At 45.7% G+C, this 21,355-nt stretch overlaps 1 pseudogene; it reads right to left on the reverse strand.

Moving 5' to 3' along the window:
• Window positions 1–18,003: 18,003 nt before the first annotated feature.
• LOC141022686 (protein FAR1-RELATED SEQUENCE 5-like) lies at window positions 18,004–20,175 on the reverse strand (annotated as a pseudogene).
• Between the last annotated feature and the right edge of the window lie 1,180 nt (window positions 20,176–21,355).

Below are 21,355 nucleotides of genomic sequence, written 5' to 3' on the forward strand. Positions count from 1 at the left end.
TGGCGAACGTCCGAAAACTTCCCCGAACCCTACCCGGACTGACCGTTGGGTCCGGATCATCCCCTAACATCCACAAAACATCACCGTTTTCTTTGTTGGACACTCTAGCCTACTTATTCTCGACCACCCGATTATAATCGGAGGGCCCGAATAGCCCGTAGCCTAACCCACCCGCTATATATGCTAGTCTAAACCGAGACCAAATCCCTAATTTCTAGGGATCCTCCCTAGCCGCGCCGCCACCCACTCAGCATCTTCCTCGGGATCCTCCAGATCCACCGAACCAGCCACCCTCTCCTCGATCCAAAATTCCCCCTCGCTTTCAGCACCAGGCCAGCCACTGCTCGCAGCCGCCTCCCCTCCCGGCTCCCGTGCGTGTCCAGCACCAAAGGAGAGGCTTCCTCGATCCTCTCCCGAGCAGGTGCTCGCCCGGAGCCCCTTCCTCGCGCCGCCGTTCGTCCACGCCTCCAGCGCCCGTGCTGCCTTCCACCCGCCGCCGACTCGTCTCGTCCCAGCGCCGGACGGGGAGCCGCGACTCCCGTCGGTCCTCCTCACTGCCCGAGGCTGCTGCCTCCCCGTCGTCTTCCTCGAGCAGGAGCTCACGCCCGAGCTCCATCGCCACCCGTTGCCCCTCGCCGAAGCCAGCAGGTCGCCGTCTCCTCGCGCCCCTTCTCCCCTTCTTCCCTGGTTCCCCTCTAACCTTCACTCTCTGCTGCTCATGAACCAGCGCCGGCCGCCGCCGTCCCGTTCGTCTTGCAGCGGGGCGAGGTACCGAGCTCCACCGCAAGTCCCTTTGTTGCTCCGCGTCGCGCGGCTGCTCTTCTTCCCGGAGGGCCTCGACAAGAGCCTCGCTCGCGCCCCCTCCATCCCGACTCCTGGATCCCGCCGCCAGCGCCCCCGAGTCCCGTCCAGCCACCCTGGAGTTTCCTCGCCGCCATGCCCTGCATCCCGCATCGCCAGCCGCCGTCCCCTGCTTCACAAACGAGACAGCCAGCGCTGCCCCTCCGTTGACTTGGTCCAGCGCCAGCGTGACCGGTCTCCAAGTCCCAGGCGCCAAGGCCCAGCTCGCCCTCCATCTCCTCGCGGCCCAGATCCGCCAGCCCAAGCCGGCCAGTTTTGGCCCTATGTGAGCAGCCCCCTCTCCTGTGCACTGTTGGCCCAGGGGATTTCGGCCCGATCCATTTTTTTACAGATCTGTGATTTTAGCTATTATCCAGAGATGCCAGATTTGCAGAAAAACCCTTGAACTTCATGCATATAATAACTTCACAACCGTGCATCGGATTAAAATGATTTAAACATGTAAAATGCTTAGAATTTTGTGTAGTTTAATAATATGCCATTTTAACCCATGTTAAAATTGTTTAAAATGTTGTTTGATTAAATTTGCTCGAATAATATGTTAAAATGATTTATTCCATAACTAGATAACCGTAACTCGGATTTTAATAAACTTTATATGTAAATGGGGTAGAAAAATGCCTAGTTTAACATGGTGCACTTCATTTTGCTGTTTAACAATATTGAAATTGTGTTTATGGCAGAACAGTACCAAATCTAAATTATGGACATGAGGATTTTCCGGAAATTGTTGTTTGTTGTTCCGGCCTCATTTAAATTGCCTAAAATAGTTAGTTTACTTATGCTTCACCCTCTTGCCATGCTTAATAACATTTAATATTGTTGGTTACATAAACAAGAGCGAACTAAATAACTCGAATGTGGTGTTTCGTCAATATGCAACTCGTTGCATATTGAGCTCCACTTAACTTGTAGTATTGTATGTGCACTTTGCCATGCCAAGCCTCATTAAACCGGACATGCATCATATTTGTTTTTGCATCATGCCATGTGTATGTGGTGGTTGTTTACTATGTTGTTTGTTTCTTTCCGGGTTGCTTCTCTCGTTAGCTTCGGTTTCGTTCCGGAGTTGTGAGGTTTCGTTCGACTACGTCCGCTTGTCTTCTTCACGGACTCGTTCTTCTTCCTTGCGGGATTTCAGGCATGATGACCATACCCTCGAAATCACTTCTATCTTTGCTTGCTAGTTGTTCGCTCTATTGCTATGCGGCATTACCTACCACTTGCTATATCATGCCTCCCAAATTGCCATAAAACCACCTTTAACCTTTGTCATCCTTCCTAGCAAACCGTTGTTTGGCTATGTTACCGCTTTTGCTCAGCTCCTCTTATAGCGTTGCTAGTTGCAGGTGAAGATGAAGATTGCTCCATGTCGGATTATGTTTATGTTGGGATATCACAATATCTCTTATATATTTAATGCATCTATATACTTGGTAAAGGGTGGAAGGCTCGGCCTTATGCCTGGTGTTTTGTTCCACTCTTGCCGCCCTAGTTTCCGTCATACCGGTGTTATGTTCCTTCATTTTGCGTTCCTTACGCGGTTGGGTGATTTATGGGACCCCCTTGACAGTTCGCTTTGAATAAAACTCCTCCAGCAAGGCCCAACCTTGGTTTTACCATTTGCCTACCTAAGCCTTTTTCCCTTGGGTTCTGCAGACTCAAGGGTCATCTTTATTTACCCCCCCCGGGCCAGTTCTCCTTCGAGTGCTGGTCCAAACCGAGCGATGTCCGGTGCCCCCTGGGCAACCAGGGTCTATGCCAACCCGACGTCTAGCTCATCCGGTGTGCCCTGAGAACGAGGTATGTGCAGCTCCTATCGGGATTTGTCGGCACATTCGGGAGGCTTTGCTGGTTTTGTTTTACCATTGTCGAAATGTCTTGTAACCGGGATTCCGAGACTGATCGGGTCTTCCCGGGAGAAGGTTTATCCTTCGTTGACCGTGAGAGCTTATAATGGGCTAAGTTGGGACACCCCTGCAGGGTATTATCTTTCGAAAGCCGTGCCCGCAGTTATGTGGCAGATGGGAATTTGTTAATATCCGGTTGTATAGAAGTTGACACTTGACCTTAATTAAAACGCATCAACCGCGTGTGTAGCCGTGATGGTCTCTTCTCGGCGGAGTCCGGGAAGTGAACACGGTTTCTGGGTTATGTTTGACGTAAGTAGGAGTTCAGGATCACTTCTTGATCATCACTAGTTGACGACCGTTCTGTTGCTTCTCTTCTCGCTCTTATTTGCGTATGTTAGCCACCATATATGCTTAGTCGCTGCTGCAACCTCACCACCTTACCCCTTTCCTACCTTTAAGCTTAAATAGTCATGATCTCGCAGGTGTGAGATTGCTGAGTCCTCGTGACTCACAGATACTTCCAAAACAGTTGCAGGTGCCGAGGATACCAGTGCAGGTGACGCAACTGAGCTCAAGTGGGAGCTCGATGAAGATCTTGTCCGTTGTGTTGTTTCTTTCCTTGTTGTTCAGTAGTGGAGCCCAGTTGGGACGATCGGGGATCTAGCAGTTGGGTTGTCTTCTTTTATTTTGGTTCCGTAGTCGGACCTATGGGTGTATCTCTGAATGATGTATGTTTTATTTATGTATTGTGTGAAGTGGCGATTGTAAGCCAACTCTTTATCCCATTCTTGTTCATTACATGGGATTGTGTGAAGATGACCCTTCTTGCGACAAAACCACAATGCGGTTATGCCTCTAAGTCGTGCCTCGACATGTGGGAGATATAGCCGCATCATGGGCGTTACAAGTTGGTAATCAGAGCCATCCCCGACTTAGGAGCCCCCTGCTTGATCGAATCGCTGGTGTTGTTGAGTCTAGAACAAAAATGTTTTGAGTCTTAGGATTATATATATCGGAGAGTAGGATTCTTTTTACTCCTCAGTCCCTTCGTCGCTCTGGTGAGGTCTCCTGACGTAGAAGTTTTGACTTTCCTCTCCTCAAATTTCACAAAAAAAAATTTAGGATCACGCGGGTATCTTGGAATCGTTCCGATGGTTTGGTGACGAGAACATTGTTCTTGGTGCCTCCTGACATTTAGGGGTTGTGGCAGTGTCCCGGGGAGTTGAGCTCCGAGGTGTTGTAGTCACAATTTTATCATTGTAGTTCTGGAATACCTGAGTTTCGCCGACATCGAAATCTCTTTTATGCAGTTGTTGGTGAGATCACCTCGACGCCACCCAGTACTGGGGCGGGAGTTCGGGAGTATTGCCATAACTAGTATAACGGATGCTTTTCTAAACGATTTCCGGAGTTTTCTTGGTTATGTGTTGACGGATGGATACAGCTGGATCTAGGTATTGTTAGTTTGGGTGATATATTTTGTGTCCCCTGTATCCCCAACACCAGATTGCATAACCAGAAAGTTTCGGGAGTTTATAAGTGGGAATTCTAGTAGCTCTTAGGATATCTTTCCGACAGACGCATGATATGAGATTGGGGTTCGACGTCTAGTGGTCCGCCTGTACACGGTTGGTTTTACAGTGGTCTCGTAGTGTCTTAAAGAGTCCTTGGCTATGCCGACTCGGGGACGCTTCGTATGTCATGTGCACTGCCTTGTACATGATGGTGCTGTATGATCGAGCCCGTGTGGGCCCCACCACGAAAACTTCGGACGAAATATCTATCATATATTTGTTCCGGCTTATTTCCTGAGCCAATCCTTTGTTTTGTTTTTATTTGTGGTATTCGAGTTGCTTCGAAGTCAAATGTTGAATCCATACCTTTCCTAAACGGTGTTCTCATATTGCTATGTGAATACTAATCCTTCTTGATCATCGAGGTCGTCATGGTAATTTCTTTTCCAACCGGCGTGCTTCTCTTCAAGTGGATCCGATCATTTCAACATTCGCAAGATCACCTCTCAGTTTTCTCAATGGTGTTTGTTTCATCCGCCCCAAGGTGCCTTTGCTTTTCTCGCCCTCCCACCCTTTTTCTTCAAGGACTCAGATTTCTTAATCAAGTATCCATTTTATTCATGTGAAGCCCCTTCATTCTTTTCCGTCAATGTTCTTATCCGGTGATTCTCAGGAAGATGTTCTTCAAGTTTATCATTCTTCATTATTTTTCTTCTCCGGTGGACTAAATTCAAGCCTTCAATGTTGGTGTAACATCCCAAATTTTCAATTTGGTATGTTATACATAGATCATGATTGCATATCATGTTTTATTGCATTTTGACAAATCCTCGATAAATCCTAAGCAACTCAAGGACCCTCGGAGAGAGTTGGGGATTTTCTCAAATTTTCATATTTGATTTTCATCAAATAATAAGACGAGGATTTTGGTTTTAATTATTTTTCTCTCCGGAAAAATATTTCACTTTAAAATAAAACGAGAGGAGAAAACATGACTTCTCCAAAACAATTGAAATACTGGAGGAAAAATGTTAAAAATCATTATTTGGAATTTATTTGGATTTTATTTGCAATTTTTATTGCATTAAAAATATTGCATGTTTTCAAAATATTTATTTTGATTTAAAAAAATGTTCACCCTATTCTAGATTTTCTAACTAGACGGGGAAAATTTATTTCATATTTTTCTGATTTTTATTTATTTTTCTACGTATTATTTTCCGCGGAACTTATTTAAAAAATAAGTGCGACGCCCGACCGGGCCGAAGCCCAGCCTCGCGCCGGCCCGCCTCGCGCCTCTCCTCTTCCCGCACGACGCCGAGCCGCCGCCGGAGTCCGCCCCGGCCACGTCGCCCCGGCCGCCCCCTTCGCCAAGCTTCGGACCCCCCTCCTTAAATAGCCCCCCCTCTCTCTCTCCCTCAACCCGCAAGCCACCGCCGCCGCCCTCACCGCCGAGCCCGCATCTCACCGCCGCCGCTGCCGGAGTCGCGCCCGCCGCCGCCCGTTCGTCGCCGGAGCCGCCGCCCCTCGCCCCCCCCCCCGACCCCCGAGCCGCGCCCGAGCCCGGAGCCCGCCGGAGCCCCTCGCCGGAGTAGCCCGACGAGGTACTGCCCGATGCCGTTGACCTTTGCCGGTTTTCGTTTAAAAAAACCCTTCGTTTAAACAAAAACCTAGATCGGTTTTTTTCGGTTTTATTATTTTGCGAGCGTTCACCGAACCGTCCGTTTTAACGAACGCATTCGTCGGTTTTTCTCTGATAACGAACGTCCGTTATTTAACCGTTCGACCGTTTTTCTTTTTCGTCGGATTTTTCTCGTTATTTTCTCAGATTCGATTTCTGATCAAATCTTCGATTCTGTTTAACTTCTCGCTCGTTTATCGGAATCAGGCGATTCAAGCGCCTAGAGTTTCGTCTCGAAATTCTCTTTCCGTTTAATCTACTCAAACAAGTTTTTGTTACAGTAAAATTTGACCTAGATCCAGATTAGAAAACGAAGTTTCTTTCTTTCGCCGTTTGACTTTCGTTGCTTCTTTCGAGTTGATTCTTTTTGCAAACCAAAGTTCTTAAGTTGAACTTTCTGGTTGGTTCTTTCATTCGAGTTTTACCCGTGCATTAGATGAGTACTGATTGTATGCTTGTTTGTTTGCGATAGAGTACTCGGAGTGTGCCGCTTGTTACTTCGACTCGCTAGGTTTTGCGGATCATCAGCAAGGCAAGTAACACTTTGATCATACCCCGTTCATACCCAGTTTTATTGCATTAGATCTGTTTTCCTCAAACACTTGCATGATTAGAATCTAATTAAACTGTGGGTATTGGGAAGTAGTTGAGGTAGTACCTATTACCTGTTTTCTTATCAAACCCTTGGGAGTTACTTCTACGTTGCTTTTATTATTGCCATGCTATGCTCGTAGACGTGGATTGGGTTTGAGTGATATCCATGATAGATGTGAGATGTTTATTAATGGTTCAACTTAAGGTGGCAACTAAAACTCACATCTGGGTGGATTGAGGCACCTGGAGAACCTAGTGTTGTCTGTATGTATAAGGTCCGCCACCCAGGCTCAAAGGGATCATAAGATTATTCATGCTAGAAACTTCCGTGTGCAGCCACAAGCTATTATGGGCTCTAGCATAGTTGAGTAGGTTACAGGATCTCTTGAAGAGGTGGACTAGCAGATGTAGGGGAAAGTAGGTGTACCGGTCCATCCAGAGTAAAGAGTGATTGTTTCTGAAAGACTGTGTCTCGGTCATCCGTTTCTCAAACATCATGTAGTGCGAGAATCAAGCGGAGGCGATCGAGTCTTGTGGGGAAAAGCGCGCAAACCTCTGCAGAGTGTACAAACTAATCATGGTTAGCCGTGTCCCCGGTTATGGACAACTTGAGTATCTAGTACCTGGATTATCATTTGAATCTCATCACCGTGATACTTATAATTAATTTTGTTGGGTTAAAGATGATACTTAATTGGGATTGAGTTGGAGGTACCTTCTCAATGTTTCAACCACCATGATAGTTAAATAAAATTTATTCCTTTGAAGTAGGATAAAATTGGCTTTTCGCAAAACTGTAACCATAGAGCTTTCCACCAGCCATATATGCATGTAGTATAGCATTATTGTTGTTCATTACTCTCTATGTGTTACTTTGCCAGCATATTCTATGTGCTGACCCGTTTCCGGGCTGCAACGTTTCATGTTGCAGACTTTTCAGACGACGAGTAAGGTGCTTTAGGTCGTGGTCTTATACTCAGTGATGCCGCTGGAGTGATGGACTCACTTATCTTCCAAGTCTTCCGCTGTTATCGTTTTAGATGGCCTTAAGCCATGTTTTTCATACTTTAACTCTTCGGAGTTATTCGATGTAATAAGTGTGTGATTGCTACTCTGTTATAAATCCTCCATTTCTACTGTGCGTGTCAGCATTACTGATCCAGGGATGACACTGGTGCACAGCAGCACAGGCCATTTGAGGTCTGGTCGCTACAGTTGGTCACATTCCTTTCCTTGTTTCAAATGCTTTCTCATGCTGGTGTACCTCTTAATCATCCATTTCTCACCTTTCATTTGTTCCGGTGTGCTGAAGATATCTCGAGGGTGTTATCTCTTTTGAACCATTTAATTCAACCGGTGTAATCTCTTTTCCAAGCGACCTTTTTAATGGTGTATCTTTTGAGTGGGCCCTAACCCACAGGTCTTATCCCAGGATCTTACCTGACTCTTCTAATTTTTCAGGAGTTATTCTCAAATTCTTTGCAAAGTTTGACGTAAGAATGAACTATCATCAGTCATATGTCTTTCTCCAAGATCTTTCAAACTCTTTTCATTGTTGGTTCAATCTTTCTAATTTTCATCCGGAGTGCCTCAACAATTCATGGTGGTGTTTCTCATCATGATTCTCAACATTTGAAGACCAAAGAAGAGTTTCTCTTAAATCTTATCCGTTCTCTTGAAGATTCATGGTTCTAGCTTATGCCATCCTCTCATAATTGTTTTTGATTTTGAGAATTCTTTTCTTACCCATCCGGAGCATTTCAGAGTTGTTTTCATTTCTTGTTCATCCAAAGGCCATCATTTCAGAAGATTTCTTCGTTCTAAGTTTTCAGCTCTCGTTCTCCAAATCTTACCGGTGCATCATTCAAGTATTCTCTAGTCAGCTCGTGATCTCTTCATTCTCTTGTATCTAAATTTCCCCAAGTATCTTCGTTCATTTTCTAATTCTTCCCGATGTTTCTTTACCTTTTCTTCAGTTGTTTTCAATTCTCGCGGTGGTTCGTTCAAGATTTTCTCTCCCTTCATTATCATATCAATTTATTCGTTGTTTCAATCCTACCGGTGGTTCGATGAAGACCTTCACAAGTTTGCGCAATATCTATCTTAATCCTCTCTACGAGAATAAGTAGTATGCAACAATCCATTGCTTGTCATCAATTAATTGGTGGAGGATGAGCATAGTGTAATTCTTATTCTTGTTCCATCGAGTAAATTCAATTCCTTATTCCGGAGGTTCATCAAAATTCTTGATTTCATTTGTCCATCTTTCTTTCCGGAGTTCCAAGTTTTTCTCGGTTATATCATTTCAAAGCTTCATCTAATCGTCGCAAGGCTTCTTCCGGAGTTCTTTTCAACTTTCCCTTTCATTTGATCATTCTTTTATTACCGGAGTTCTTCATGGAGGCTCTACATGGTGGTTCGTCAAGGATTCCTTTCATTTTTCAATTGTTCTTCAGGATTTCTCTTGAAGTTATGATCCGCCAGGCTATACTCAAAAATTAACATGGTGCTCAACACATGTCTTGTTTTGAGGAGTTCAAGCATTCTTTATCTTGCATTCCGAAGTGCAATTCTTTCTCTCTTATCTTTTGAGGTGGTGTTATGTCATTCTTGATTATTTCTTCATGTTTCATGATTCACAAGTTGTCGGGAATGAGATAATTAAATCCATCATTTTCTCTTCGTTCAAGAGATCTTTTCAACCAATCAATCTTTTTGTTGGAGTTTATCTTGGGTTATATTTCACCTACAGCCTTCCCTAAGGAATGTTGCTAATTGTGGTGTCTATCAATGATCCAAATTTTCTCCTATCCTCTCGGCAAGAGAAGTTTTCATTTCTTCGTTGATCTCAAGCAATCATTTGTTTCCGTTGGTGGCAGAATTTCACCTCATAATTTTGAGATGTGTTCCATAAGCCCTCAACAAGCTTGTTCTTTTAGTTGTTGGTTTTTTCCAACAACTCCGTTCTAACCTTCTTGCAAGGATACTTTCCAAATTCATTTGTGGAAGGTGTTGTCATTTTCTTCTCCATTCTGTTATTCCAATGATCTATCTTCTATTCTTTCTTTCGGAGGCATTGTGATGTTGCTCTCTTCGACCAATCATCTTGTTTTGTCAAGATCATGTAATTTTTCCTTTCTTATCCGTTTAACCGGAGTGCTGTCTGAAATCTTTCTTACCCCTTGTGCTTTTCTTTCAGTAGTTCCGGAGGCAATGTGTTGTTAATTTCATCGAGTATCCTCTCATCTTGTCAAGATCATGTTCAATTCCTTCCATTTACAGTCGGAGTGCTGCCCAAATTATATCATTCTTATTCCTTCCCTATCTTGTTTTAACCGGAGTGGTTTAAATATCTATCGTGTCAATTAACCTCAAGGTTCACATGGTGTTCCTTGTCTCTCTTTTCTACCGGTGTGCTTTCATATTCCTTTTGATCCGTTAAGCTCTTTTACATGCTTTTCAACCTACAAGGTTCTTGTAAGGTTCCTTGTTCCTCTTTGATAACGGAGTGTTTTAAATCTTGATCAACTCTGTCGTATTCTTCTTTCAAGTTTTCAACCTCTCAAGGTTCTTTGGTTTCACTCATTTGTCAAAGAAGCAATTAGTTTTACCTCTTCTCTTCCCCTTCCGTTTATCTCCGGTGCCATCCTAGATCTCGGGACGAGATCCTCTTGTAGTGGTGGAGTGTTGTAACGCCCCGAGACCGACGCTCCAATTGCCTTCCTTGTTTTGCGAGTCAGCTGTGTTTTATTTGTGTGTTGCATTCATCATCGCATCATTTGCATTGCATCGGCACTTCGTTGCCGTCATGTTTTAAAAATTTGCATTCGTTCGTAGTTGCCGCGTCCCCCCTTGCGTTCGTCAATCGTTCTGAGTCTAACCGGATTTTCGATTCTCTCTTGTCTGACCGTTTGACCCTCTCTGTACAACCACCGACCCCCCCTCTGGCGTGTGTCCGAAAACTTCCCCGAACCCGACCCGGACTGTTGTGACCGTTGGGTCTGGATCATCCCCTAACATCTACGAAACATCACCGTTTTCTTTGTTGGACGCTCTAGCCTACTTATTCTCGACCGCCCGATTATAATCGGAGGGCCCGAATAGCCCCTAGCCTAACCCACCCGCTATATATGTTAGTCTAAACCGAGACCAAATCACTGATTTCTAGGGATCCTCCCTAGCCGCGCCGCCACCCACTCAACATCTTCCTCGGGATCCTCCAGATCCACCGAACCAGCCACCCTCTCCTCGATCCAAAATTCCCCCTCGCTTTCAGCACCAGGCCAGCCACTGCTCGTAGCCGCCTCCCCTCCCGGCCCCCGTGCGTGTCCAGCACCAAAGGAGAGGCTTCCTCGATCCTCTCCCGAGCAGGTGCTCGCCCGGAGCCCCTTCCTCGCGCCGCCGTTTGTCCACGCCTCCAGCGCCCGTGCTGCCTCTCCAGCCGCCGCCGACCTCCTTCGTCTCGTCCCAGCGCCGGACGGGGAGCCGCGACTCCCGTCGGTCCTCCTCACTGCCCGAGGCTGCTGCCTCCCCGTCGTCTTCCTCGAGCAGGAGCTCATGCCCGACCTCCATCGCCACCCGTTGCCCCTCGCCGAAGCCAGCAGGTCGCCGTCTCCTCGCGCCCCTTCTCCCTTTCTTCCCTGGTTCCCCTCTAACCTTCGCTCTCTGCTGCTCATGAACCAGCGCCGGCCGCCGCCGTCCCGTTCGTCTTGCAGCGAGGCGAGGTACCGAGCTCCGCCGCAAGTCCCTTTGTTGCTCCGTGTCGCACCGCTGCTCTTCTTCCCGGAGGGCCTCGACGAGAGCCTCGCTCGGGCCCCCTCCATCCCGACTCCTGGATCCCGCTGCCAGCGCCCCCGAGTCCCGTCCAGCCGCCCTGGAGTTTCCTCGCCGCCATGCCCTGCATCCCGCATCGCCAGCCGCCGTCCCCTGCTTCACGAACGAGACAGCCAGCGCTGCCCCTCCGTTGACTTGGTCCAGCGCCAGCGTGACCGGTCTCCAAGTCCCAGGCGCCAAGGCCAAGCTCGCCCTCCATCTCCTCGCGGCCCACATCCGCCAGCCCAAGCCGGCCAGTTTTGGCCCTATGTGAGCAGCCCCCTCTCCTGTGCACTGTTGGCCCAGCGGATTTCGGCCCGATCCATTTTTTTACAAATCTGTGATTTTAGCTATTATCCAGAGATGCCAGATTTGCAGAAAAACCCTTGAACTTCATGCATATAATAACTTCACAACCGTGCATCGGATTAAAATGATTTAAACATGTAAAATGCTTAGAATTTTGTGTAGTTTAATAATATGCCATTTTCACCCATGTTAAAATTGTTTAAAATGTTGTTTGATTAAATTTGCTCGAATAATATGTTAAAATGATTTATTCCATAACTAGATAACCGTAACTCGGATTTTAATAAACTTTATATGTAAATGGGGTAGAAAAATGCCTAGTTTAACATGGTGCACTTCATTTTGCTATTTAACAATATTAAAATTGCGTTTATGGCAGAACAGTACCAAATCTAAATTATGGACATGAGGATTTTCCGAAAATTGTTGTTTGTTGTTCCGGCCTCATTTAAATTGCCTAAAATAGTTAGTTTACTTATGCTTCACCCTCTTGCCATGCTTAATATCATTTAATATTGTTGGTTACATAAACAAGAGCGAACTAAATAACTCGAATGTGGCGTTTCGTCAATATGCAACTCGTTGCATATTGAGCTCCACTTAACTTGTAGTATTGTATGTGCACTTTGCCATGCCAAGCCTCATTAAACCGGACATGCATCATATTTGTTTTTGCATCATGCCATGTGTATGTGGTGGTTGTTTACTATGTTGTTTGTTTCTTTCTGGGTTGCTTCTCTCGTTACCTTCGGTTTCGTTCCGGAGTTGTGAGGTTTCGTTCGACTACGTCCGCTTGTCTTCTTCACGGACTCGTTCTTCTTCCTTGCGGGATTTCAGGCAAGATGACCATACCCTCGAAATCACTTCTATCTTTGCTTGCTAGTTGTTCGCTCTATTGCTATGCCGCGTTACCTACCACTTGCTATATCATGCCTCCCAAATTTCCATGAAACCACCTCTAACCTTTGTCATGCTTCCTAGCAAACCGTTGTTTGGCTATGTTACCGCTTTTGCTCAGCCCCTCTTATAGCGTTGCTAGTTGCAGGTGAAGATGAAGATTGCTCCATGTCGGATTATGTTTATGTTGGGATATCACAATATCTCTTATATATTTAATGCATCTATATACTTGGTAAAGGGTGGAAGGCTCGGCCTTATGCCTGGTGTTTTGTTCCACTCTTGGCGCCCTAGTTTTCGTCATACCGGTGTTATGTTCCTTGATTTTGCGTTCCTTACGCAGTTGGGTGATTTATGGGACCCCCTTGACAGTTCGCTTTGAATAAAACTCCTCCAGCAAGGCCCAACCTTGGTTTTACCATTTGCCTACCTAAGCCTTTTTCCCTTGGGTTCTGCAGACTCAAGGGTCATCTTTATTTACCCCCCCCCCCCCGGGCCAGTTCTCCGTCGAGTGCTGGTCCAAACCGAGCGATGTCCGGCGCCCCCTGGGCAACCAGGGTCTATGCCAACCCGACGTCTGGCTCATCCGGTGTGCCCTGAGAACGAGATATGTGCAGCTCCTATCGGGATTCGCCGGCACATTCGGGCGGCTTTGCTGGTTTTGTTTTACCATTGTCGAAATGTCTTGTAACCGGGATTCCGAGACTGATCGGGTCTTCCCAGGAGAAGGTTTATCCTTCGTTGACCGTGAGAGCTTATAATGGGCTAAGTTGGGACACCCCTGCAGGGTATTATCTTTCGAAAGCCGTGCCCGCGGTTATGTGGCAGATGGGAATTTGTTAATATCCGGTTGTATAGAACTTGACACTTGACCTTAATTAAAACGCATCAACCGCGTGTGTAGCCGTGATGGTCTCTCTCGGGGGAGTCCGGGAAGTGAACACGGTTTCTGGGTTATGTTTGACATAAGTAGGAGTTCAGGATCACTTCTTGATCATCACTAGTTGACGACCGTTCCGTTGCTTCTCTTCTCGCTCTTATTTGCGTATGTTAGCCACCATATATGCTTAGTCGCTGCTGCAACCTCACCACCTTACCCCTTTCCTACCTTTAAGCTTAAATAGTCTTGATCTCGCGGGTGTGAGATTGCTGAGTCCTCGTGACTCACAGATACTTCCAAAACAGTTGCAGGTCCCGAGGATACCAGTGCAGGTGACGCAACTGAGCTCAAGTGGGAGCTTGATGAAGATCTTGTCCGTTGTGTTGTTTCTTTCCTTGTTGTTCAGTAGTGGAGCCCAGTTGGGACGATCGGGGATCTAGCAGTTGGGTTGTCTTCTTTTATTTTGGTTCCGTAGTCGGACCTATGGGTGTATCTCTGAATGATGTATGTTTTATTTATGTATTGTGTGAAGTGGCGATTGTAAGCCAACTCTTTATCGCATTCTTGTTCATTACATGGGATTGTGTGAAGATGACCCTTCTTGCGACAAAACCACAATGCGGTTATGCCTCTAAGTCGTGCCTCGACACGTGGGAGATATAGCCGCATCGTGGGCGTTACAAGCTGAAAGTGTAATGACCACACCACATAACCTCTCATTTGCTTTCCTCTTTTTACTTTTCTTCCTTTTGCTATTCTAGGTATGATCTGTTTATGTTTTATTTCTTTTTTTACTTAGTAGACATGATTCTTTCATGTTATATCATTTTCATACAGCTCATGTTTGGATAGAACCAAGATCATACAATGCCATGCGACGTACGTTGACCTGGGTGATCTTACCGAGTTTGTGAGGCCACTCGTAAAATGTCTAAGAATGTAGTTGCATGTGGGATTGACTTCATCAATAGGCATATGGACATGTCTCCCGACAAAACAATCATGCAGTACAGTGTGACCTGCAAAATATGGGATGGTGACTTCCACCACAAAATCCCGAGGAAGCATTTTGCTGCGCATGGTGATTTCAAGCTCACAATGAAGAAATGTGTGAGTATTCCTTCCTTTTTTGCACATTTTTCCTCCCATGGTATGTTTTGCCTGTAGTTATGCTTCACATGTGGGCTACACCCTGTTTTGTGACAGTTGTTTCATGTGGCAACAGCAGCCATGTAAAATGAGTTTGATTTGCTTCTTAATACAACCTATGTGGCAACTTCAAACTAAAATACAGGGCAACTTTGTGCATACATGGATGGCAACTTCTTTTAATTACACACTGTAACTAAACATTCTATGTGGGTTTACTTTTGGACACTTGCTGCTTTATGTCATTCATGTGCCTCTTAGTGCAACCGGTGATATCTTTACACATCATTTTTCAAACTACATCATTTCTGTTCTTGATGTGAACTCTGCTTTTTCTTTCCTTCATTTTACTTGCAGGTATTGTCCCCCATGTTCCAGGAGCTTGCACCACAGGACCCACATGACAAGTCTGGTCACCACTACACGATTTGCCTTGACCTGAAGAACCAACATTTTGAGGTGCTTGATTCAATGCGTTCAGAAGCTGATGCAGACCTTACTACGCATGCTGAATACTTCATCAACAACCTCAAAGAGACATGGAACCGTCACTATGAAAACTCAAAGGTCCAGATCAGACATTTTCCAATCGAGTACATGGCGACTACAAAGCAAGGAAACCGGTAATTACTATCTTTTCTTTATGTGTCCTGTACACCAATGCTAACCCTCTTTGTCACGTCTGAATTGAAGTTTATGATTTTCCCTGTTCTCGTGAGTTCACCTGATTCTTTTCTTGTATAGGCACGACTGTGGCTTTCACACGTTGGAATACCTTGCAAAGTGGGAAGGTCGACGGGTCCCTGTCGTCACAGCTGCAATGGTCGTCGAGCTCCGCAAAATTTACACATGGAACTGGTTGATGAATGAAGATTTCGACACGCGGTCCAACACACGAGAGTTTATAGAGGAAGCTGTCAAGAAAGCCACCAAGAAGTACAAGTGATCATGTGGTGCTCCACACCGAACGCCTACCTACATTCTGTTGCCGAGGAATGTAAGGTATTACCTTGTTCTTTCAAAACTATGTCCGTGTAATATGCTATGACTGCATCTCCCCGTAGCCTAGTATATAGTGGTGGCGTGTGAGCGACATTTCAATAGTTTGTAACATATGTGTGGATGTGAACCTACTTAGGTGTACAGCAGATACGTTTATGTGTTTTCAGTATTATTATGCGTTTGTGGGTTGATAGTACCAGTTTTGAATGCGTCCTTGATGTCTGAAAACATGGCAAATGTAGTTGATCAGTCATGGTTAGTGAAAGTTATTGTTCTTTCTCATTTGGATTTTTGGGTTTTTTGCACTGCTAACTGTATCGGCTAGCATGGTAGTTTGTACGCAGGCGTAACCTTACGGTTTTTGCATGTGATCGTTTCAACTTGTTTTCCATAGTTTGCACACAATACAATATGTGTGGACTAAAATGTGTGACTGAACACGGAAATCTACGCGATGGCAGACTCAGTATAAATAACATGGCATATTCATTAGAACTAACATGGCAGATTCAGTAGAAAAGGCATCGCAGATTCAGTAGAACAGGCATGGTAGATTCAGTTGAAATAACATGGCAGTTTCAGTAGAAAAGGCACGGCAGATTCAATTCAAATAACATGGCAAATTCAGTACCACACACGTGGCGAGTGCAGTCATTGATTCATGGCATTTCCTTTCAAATTCTGATTCCCCTCAAGAGTCATTCTCCCATTTTTACAAATTTAGAACATCTAGGTTGCAATAAAAATGTCACCAACAACCAAGTGAAGGAAATATGACCTAGAGGCAATAATAAAGTTATTATTTATTTCCTTATATCATGATAAATGTTTATTATTCATGCTAGAATTGTATTGACCAGAAACATAATACTTGTGTGAATACATAGACAAACAGAGTGTCACTAGTATGCCTCTACTTGACTAGCTCGTTGATCAAAGATGGTTATGTTTCCTAGCCATAGACATGAGTTGTCATTTGAGTAACGGGATCATTAGTATGTTGCTATTGCTTTCTTCATGACTTATACATGTTCCTATGACTATGAGATTATGCAACTCCCGTTTACCGGAGGAAGACTTTGTGTGCTACCAAACGTCACAACGTAACTAGGTGATTAGAAAGATGCTCTACAGGTGTCTCCGAAGGTACTTGTTGGGTTGGCGTATTTCGAGATTAGGATTTGTCACTCCGATTGTCGGAGAGGTATCTCTGGGCCCACTCGGTAATGCACATCACTTAAGCCTTGCAAGCATTGCAACTAATGAGTTAGTTGTGGGATGATGTATTACGGAACGAGTAAAGAGACTTGCCAGTAACGAGATTGAACTAGGTATTGAGATACCGACGATCGAATCTCGGGCAAGTAACATACCGATGACAAAGGGAACAACGTATGTTGTTATGCGGTCTGACCAATAAAGATCTTCGTAGAATATGTGGGAGCCAATATGAGCATCCAGGTTCCGCTATTGGTTATTGACTGGAGACGTGTCTCGGTCATGTCTACATAGTTCTCGAACCCGTAGGGTCCGCACGCTTAAAGTTTCGATGACGGTTATATTATGAGTTTATGAGTTTTGATGCACCGAAGGTAGTTCGGAGTCCTGGATGTGATCACGGACATGACGAGGAGTCTCGAAATGGTCGAGACATGAAGATTGATATATTGGAAGCCTATATTTGGATATCGGAAATGTTCCGGGTGAAATCGGGATTTTACCGGAGTACCGAGGGGTTACCGGAACCCCCGGGGGCTTAATGGGCCATAGTGGGCCTTAGTGGAGAAGAGGAGAGGCGGCTAGGGCAGGGCCGCGCGCCCCTCCCCCTCTAGTTCGAATAGGACAAGGAGAGGGGGGCGACGCCCCCCTTTCCTTCCTCTCTCCCTCCTCTTTCCCCCTTCTCCTAATCCAACAAGGAAGGGAGGGAGTCCTACTCCCGGTGGGAGTAGGACTCCTCCTGGCGCGCCCCTCCTGGTCGGCCGTACGTCCCCATTTGCTCCTTTATATACGGGGGCAGGGGCACCCCAAAGACACAACAATTGATTTGATCTTTTAGCCGTGTGCGGTGCCCCCCTCCACCATAGTCCACCTCGATAATACTATAGCGGTGCTTAGGCGAAGCCCTGCGTCGGTAGAACATCATCATCGTCACCACACCGTCGTGCTGACGAAACTTTCCCTCAACACTCGGCTGGATCGGAGTTCGAGGGACGTCATCGGGCTGAACGTGTGCTGAACTCGGAGGTGCCGTGCATTCGGTACTTGATCGGTCCGATCGTGAAGACGTATGACTACATCAACCGCATTGTGCTAACGCTTCCGCTTTCGGTCTACGAGGGTACGTGGACAACACTCTCCCCTCTCGTTGCTATGCATCACCCTTGCGTGTGCGTAAGAATTTTTTGAAATTACTACGTTCCCCAACACCAAGTCATAGTGCTCCAATGTTGCTTACTGATTGCCCGTCACTTTCTTTGTTTTCTTGTGCTTTTCTTGAATCTCCAATCCCGATTTGTATCTTATCTCTTTTGGACGCCCCTCTGAGATGGAACGGGGCGGGTTCCTTACCTGGGTTTGTGTGCTTGCTGTTCCAGATCCTACCTCCGAGTTTTCAGATGATGGCTCCGTGGACGAAGGCACACTTGAGGTGCGGGGGAACCTGTGTAAGGCTTCCTCAACTTTCCTCTTCTTGATCTCATCAAGCTCTCTTTTCAGGGCCTTCCTGTGTTTTTCTACAACCCTCGCTGTCTCATCACTCTTGCACGCTTCATCTATTAGTTCAGCATAGTTCTTTGTCAACACAACGTGCCTCACGGCTTCCATGGTTGACTCTGGTCTCTCATCATGCACAACCAAAACTGCATTTGATGTTTGCGGCCCAATGCGTCGTCAGCGTTCCAAGTCCATCGTCGTCGTATGAAATGGCGGGGCATTCGTGTCACCGCGTTCATGTCCATTACTTTTAGTATGTGAAAACACACAATCCCGTCCCATTCAAATTTGCAGCATTGGCAGTAGTATTCGCCTTCGCTTATCAAGGCCTTCACAAAGTAGTTCCTTCCTTTGTCTGGGTCTTCAGGTTCTGAATCTGACATGCCCAAGAGAGAACACACCTTGAACGTATGTTCTTCCACCTGGTAAGCCGTGTACATGCTGGCACGCTTTATTTCTTCCTAGAATCTGCAAGTTTTTGTGGTTTTGTTAAACTCTTATGATGTTTTTTGTAGCACCTTATGTTGATGTAGGCTGTAACGTAGGAAGGGCATCTAAAATGAATGATGGCTATGGCAACCGCATGATATTTTTCACATGGCAAATGCATAACATTTTAATTGGCAAGTGCATTCCATACCATCATGGCAAATGGAACTACAGTTCATTAAACATGGCAGTTATAGTTGATTTCACACGGCAACTACAGTTCATTAAACATGGCAACTACAGTTCATTACACATGGCAACTGTAGTTCATTAAACATGGCAACTGTAGTTGACTTCACCTGGCAACTGCGGTTCATTAAATATGGTAACTACACATCATGGATACCCTGTGCTCAATGGCCACTTTCAAAATATCAGCATTTCCAAAAAAGCTGGCAACTGCATTGCATTTCTACATGGCACCTATTACCTTCATGCTTGTGCAAATAAGACTGTAACACACACTGACTTACTTGTTAAAAATCTTGTTGGTATATGTCTTGCTCATCTGCCTCTCCATTGGTAAATATTTTAGCAATTTAGGCTGCTTGAGCGCGGTGTTTGCTTCTTGCTGTAGCTCAGATCACAGTATTTTTTGTTGCAAAGCCGTGTACTGCTTGGCAAACTGCAGCATTGAGTTGCCAGGGCTCACGTACCGCTTCAGAACAGCATTGAACCCCTCGCTGCGTTGCGTAGTCTGCAGAAATGGGAAGAAGCAGTGCATGAAGTAGACCGGCACCCAGTACATTCGCTTCTCCCACAGGCTAGCAAGTGTCTCGTTGTCTTGGACTTGATATGTTTCAATCATAGCCATCCAGCTCCATTCAAACTCCTCCACCGTCAAGCTGTGGTCCACGCACAACTCGAATGCCTTGTGCAGGTCTGGACGATCAGCAAAGAACGGTCCTAGCGTCTCCTTAGCCTTCTTTATAATGTGCCACCTGCAGTGCATGTGCACTGCCAACGGAAAGACCTCCTGTATGCCTGCACGCATGCTAAAATCCTGGTCTGTTTTATGTTCATCGGAGCAAGTCCACCCATGCACTCCAAGAAGGTCTTGAACAACCAAGTGTACCCATCCGTGTCTTCGTTCCGAACGTGCCCGCATCCGAACTGCAATGACTAATTGTGGTTATTTATTCATATGAATGGAGCGCATGGCATCTTGTACATATTAGTGAGATATGTCGTGTCGAATGAAATGCAATCTCAGAAATGTTTGTAGGCTCTTCTTGCAGCACCATCCACCCAATACATGTTCCTGACACGGTCCTCATCGTCCAATCTTATCCTGTAGAAGAAATCTGGATCTTCTTTCACTTTCTCATCGAAGTAGCCTATCGTGTCTTCTATGTCAGCCAACCTGCTCTCTCTATGGTACTTTGCCTTTAGGTTTGTGACGTCGGCTGGTATGTAGGGCATGCTACTCAGAGTCCCATTTTTGCTGTGGATGAGGGACAGTATTTGGACCATTCTTGATGGACCGACGTTACAATCATGTAGCAGCTTTATGAATTTCTTCTCGAGGGGAGTGAATCCTCTATGGGCGGTCAGAAATTTTACTAGGTCAAACTTCTTTATGAGTTCGTGGGTGTGCTCGTCAAAATATTCAGTGACCACCCACCGTGCTCCATCTACGTTCAGCTTACACCGGACAGGGCATTCCGTCTTGACAATGATACCTCTCTTTCGTTCCGAAACGACAGGCGCAACACCTTTACCCTTCTTGTTCCTTCGTGCCTTGTAGCACCTCATCTCACCTCTGCTGTACTCGTTAGTTTTTTTAATTTTCCTATGGTATTCGGTGTTGACCGCAAACCCATGGAACTTTGCATATGTCTGGTAAAATTCCTTTGCATCTTCAAACGAATCAAATCTCTACCCAACATAGGGTGGCTTAGGTACCATGATTTCTGATTGCCCATCTTCTACATCCCCTTGTGCTTCGTCATCAGTTTCATCATTTACTTCAGTATCGGCCGCTGTTTCATCTGCTTGAGTATTGCTTGTGCTGGTGTGCCAAGGTGTGCTTGCCGGATTTGCCGGAATGATTGCCATTTCCGACACTGACTCTGTATTGTTTGTGGCATGATTGTTGGCTGGCTGGTGGAACGCTTCTTCCGTGCGCTCAGAGCTCCCCGCAGTAGATGTCCCCGCGCCGCTGTTCATTGTAGTTGAAGGCCCTGCAATGAAAAAACAGGTACGAGCGTAAGCATTTGCTTGAATGGCATGTTTATCGTAACAGAATACAACAACTGCATGTGATTTGGCATGACATCATTCACACAGCAAGCCGTGAATCTGCATATGGCCATGCATGGCAACTATAGTTCTCCAGTCATGGCAGCTACAGTCCAATAAACATGGCAACTACTGTTGCCAAGACATGGCAACCAACGTTTTTCAGCATCAAAACTTGGATTCTACAGCCATGGCAGCTACAGTCCAACATACATGGCAACTACTATTGCCAAGACATGGCAACCAGTATCTTCTAGCATCAGAACTTGTATTCTAGGTTCGAGCTCACTAGGCAAATGTGATCAATCATGAATGTTGCACACAATCATATAGCAATTGGCAAATCCCGAAGACAATAGAT

This window comes from Aegilops tauschii, chromosome 5, assembly GCF_002575655.3.
Source record: "Aegilops tauschii subsp. strangulata cultivar AL8/78 chromosome 5, Aet v6.0, whole genome shotgun sequence".
NCBI classification, from domain to species: Eukaryota; Viridiplantae; Streptophyta; class Magnoliopsida; order Poales; family Poaceae; genus Aegilops; species Aegilops tauschii.